Source organism: Triticum dicoccoides, chromosome 3A, assembly GCF_002162155.2.
Source record: "Triticum dicoccoides isolate Atlit2015 ecotype Zavitan chromosome 3A, WEW_v2.0, whole genome shotgun sequence".
Classification (NCBI taxonomy): domain Eukaryota; kingdom Viridiplantae; phylum Streptophyta; class Magnoliopsida; order Poales; family Poaceae; genus Triticum; species Triticum dicoccoides.
This window is the reverse complement of record NC_041384.1, coordinates 717,625,882-717,630,324: the sequence shown is the minus strand read 5'-3', so window position 1 is coordinate 717,630,324 and position 4,443 is coordinate 717,625,882.

Below are 4,443 nucleotides of genomic sequence, written 5' to 3'. Positions count from 1 at the left end.
CTAACTTGTTTTTGCAGCGATTGATCATGTGATGTGATATGGCCAGAAGTTGTGATGAATGATGAATTGTGATGTATGAGATCATGTTCTTTGTAATAGGATTCACGACTTGCATGTCGATGAGTATGACAACCGGCAGGAGCCATAGGAGTTGTCATTATTTTTTTGTATGACCTGTGTGTCATTGAATAACACCATGTAAACTACTTTACTTTATTGCTAAACGTTAGTCATAGAAGTAGAAGTAGTCGTTGGCGTGACAACTTCATGAAGACACGATGATGGAGATCATGATGATGGAGATCATGGTGTCAAGCCGGTGACAAGATGATCATGGAGCCCCGAAGATGAAGATCAATGGAGCTATATGATATTGGCCATATCATGTCACAACTATATAATTGCATGTGATGTTTATTATGTATTATGCATCTTGTTTACTTAGGACGACGGTAGTAAATAAGATGATCCCTTATAAAATTTCAAGAAGTGTTCTCCCCTAACTGTGCACCGTTGCTACAGTTCGTCGTTTCTAAGCACCACGTGATGATCGGGTGTGATGGATTCTTACGTTCACATACAACGGGTGTAAGCCAGTTTTACACAGCGAAAACACTTAGGGTTAACTTGACGAGCCTAGCATGTGCAGACATGGCCTCGGAACACGGAGACCGAAAGGTCGAACACGAGTCGTATGGAAGATACGATCAACATGAAAATGTTCACCGACGATGACTAGTCCGTCTCACGTGATGATCGGACACGGACTAGTCGACTCGGATCGTGTAACACTTAGATGACTAAAGGGATGTCTAATCTAAGTGGGAGTTCATAATTTGATTAGAACTTTATTATCATGAACTTAGTCTAAAACCTTTGCAAATATGTCTTGTAGATCAATGGCCAACGCTAATGTCAACATGAACTTCAACGCGTTCCTAGAGAAAACCAAGCTGAAAGATGATGGCAGCAACTATACGGACTGGGTCCGGAACCTGAGGATCATCCTCATAGCTGCCAGGAAACAATATGTCCTAGAAGGACCGCTAGGTGACGCTCCCGTCCCAGAGAACCAAGACATTATGAATGCTTGGCAGTCTCGCGCTGATGATTACTCCCTCGTTCAGTGCGGCATGCTTTACAGCTTAGAACCGGGGCTCCAAAAGCGTTTTGAGCATCACGGAGCATATGAGATGTTCGAAGAGCTGAAACTAGTTTTTCAAGCTCATGCCCGGGTCGAAAGATATGATGTCTCCGACAAGTTCTACAGTTGTAAGATGGAGGAGAACAGTTCTGTCAGTGAGCACATCCTGAAGATGTCTGGGTTGCACAACCGTATGACCCAGCTGAACATTAACCTCCCAGATGAGGCGGTCATTGACAGAATCCTCCAGTCGCTCCCACCAAGCTACAAGAGCTTTGTGATGAACTACAACATGCAGGGAATGGAAAAGACCATTCCTGAAGTGTTCTCGATGCTGAAGTCAGCAGAGGCTGAAATCAAGAAAGAACATCAAGTGTTGATGGTCAATAAGACCACTAAGTTCAAGAAGGGCAAGGGTAAGAAGAACTTCAAGAAGGACGGCAAAGATGTTGCCGCGCCTGGTAAGCCAGTTACCGGGAAGAAGTCAAAGAATGGACCCAAGCCTGAGACTGAGTGCTTTTATTGCAAGGGGAAGGGTCACTGGAAGCGGAACTGCTCCAAATACTTAGCGGATAAGAAGGCCGGCAACACCAAAGGTATATTTGATATACATGTGATTGATGTGTACCTTACCAGTAATCGTAGTAACTCCTGGGTATTTGATACCGGTGCCGTTGCTCATATTTGTAACTCACAGCAGGAGCTGCGGAATAAACGGAGACTGGCAAAGGACGAGGTGACGATGCGCGTCGGGAATGGTTCCAGAGTCGATGTGATCGCCGTCGGCACGCTGCCTCTACATTTACCTACGGGATTAGTTTTGAACCTCAATAATTGTTATTTAGTGCCAAGTTTGAGCATGAACATTGTATCTGGATCTCGTTTAATACGAGATGGCTACTCATTTAAGTCTGAGAATAATGGTTGTTCGATTTATATGAGAGATATGTTTTATGGTCATGCTTCGATGGTCAATGGTTTATTCTTAATGAATCTCGAGCGTAATATTACACATGTTCATAGTGTAGATGCCAAAAGATTTAAAGTTGATAACGATAGTCCCACATACTTGTGGCACTGCCGCCTTGGTCACATTGGTGTCAAGCGCATGAAGAAGCTCCATGCCGATGGACTTTTAGAGTCTCTTGATTATGAATCGTTTGACACGTGCGAACCATGCCTCTTGGGCAAAATGAACAAGACTCCGTTCTCCGGAACAATGGAGCGAGCAACCAACTTGTTGGAAATCATACATACCGATGTGTGCGGTCCAATGAGCGTTGAGGCTCGCGGAGGATATCGTTATGTTCTCACTCTCACAGATGACTTGAGTAGATATGGGTATGTCTACTTAATGAAACACAAGTCTGAGACCTTTGAAAAGTTCAAGGAATTTCAGAATGAGGTGGAGAATCAACGTGACCGAAAGATAAAATTCTTACGATCAGATCGTGGAGGAGAATACTTAAGTCACGAATTTGGTACACACTTAAAGAAATGTGGAATCGTTTCACAGCTCACGCCGCCTGGAACACCTCAGCGAAACGGTGTGTACGAACGTCGTAATCGCACTCTATTGGATATGGTGCGGTCTATGATGTCTCTTACCGATTTACCGCCATCATTTTGGGGATACGCTCTAGAGACAGCTACATTCACTTTAAATAGGGCACCGTCTAAATCCGTTGAGACGACACCGTATGAATTATGGTTTGGAAAGAAACCTAAGCTGTCGTTTCTAAAAGTTTGGGGATGCGAAGCTTATGTCAAGAAACTTCAACCTGAAAAGCTCGAACCCAAGTCGGAAAAATGCGTATTCATAGGATACCCTAAGCAAACTGTAGGGTATACCTTCTACTTAAGATCCGAAGGCAAGATCTTTGTTGCCAAGAACGGATGCTTTCTGGAAAAAGAGTTTCTCTCGAAAGAAGTAAGTGGGAGGAAAGTAGAACTCGATGAAGTACTACCTCTTGAGCGGGATAGTGACGCAGCACAGGAAACCGTTCCTGTGATGCCCACACCAACTGAAGAGGAAAACCATGATAATGATCAAGGTACTTCGGATCAAGTTACTGCTGAACTTCGTAGGTCCACAAGGACACGTTCCGCACCAGAGTGGTACGGCAACCCTGTCCTGGAAATCATGTTGTTAGACAACAATGAACCTTCGAACTATGAAGAAGCAATGGCGGGCCCGGATTCCAACAAATGGCTTGAAGCCATGAAATCCGAGATAGAATCCATGTATGAAAACAAAGTATGGACTTTGACAGACTTGCCCGATGATCGGCGAGCGATAGAAAACAAATGGATCTTTAAGAAGAAGACGGACGCGGATGGTAATCTATAAAGCTCGACTTGTCGCTAAGGGTTATCGACAGGTTCAAGGGATTGACTACGACGAGACATTCTCTCCCGTAGCGAAGCTAAAGTCCGTCCGAATCATGTTAGCAATTGCCGCATACTATGATTATGAGATATGGCAGATGGACGTCAAAACAGCATTCCTTAACGGGCATCTTAAGGAAGAACTGTATATGATGCAGCCGGAAGGTTTTGTCGATCCTCGGAACGCTAACAAAGTATGCAAGCTCCAGCGATCCATTTATGGACTGGTGCAAGCATCTCGGAGTTGGAACATTCGCTTTGATGAGATGATCAAAGCGTTTGGGTTTATGCAGACTTATGGAGAAGCCTGCGTTTACAAGAAAGTGAGTGGGAGCTCTGTAGCATTTCTCATATTATATGTAGATGACATACTCCAGATGGGAAATAATATAGAATTTCTGGACAGCATTAAGGCCTACTTGAATAAGTGTTTTTCAATGAAGGACCTTGGAGAAGCTGCTTATATATTAGGCATCAAGATCTATAGAGATAGATCGAGACGCCTCATAGGTCTTTCACAAAGTACATACCTTGATAAGATTTTGAAGAGATTCAGAATGGATCAGTCCAAGAAGGGGTTCTTGCCTATGTTACAAGGTATGAGACTGAGCTCAGCTCAGTCACCGACCACGGCAAAAGATAAAGAAGAGATGAGTGTCATCCCCTATGCTTCAGCCATAGGATCTATTATGTATGCCATGCTGTGTACCAGACCCGATGTAAACCTTGCCGTAAGTTTGGTAGCAAGATACCAAAGTAATCCCGGCAAGGAACACTGGACAGCGGTCAAGAATATCCTGAAGTACCTGAAAAGGACAAAGGACATGTTTCTCGTTTATGGAGGAGACGAAGAGCTCGTCGTAAAGGGTTACGTCGACGTTAGCTTCGACTCAGATCCGGATGACTCTAAG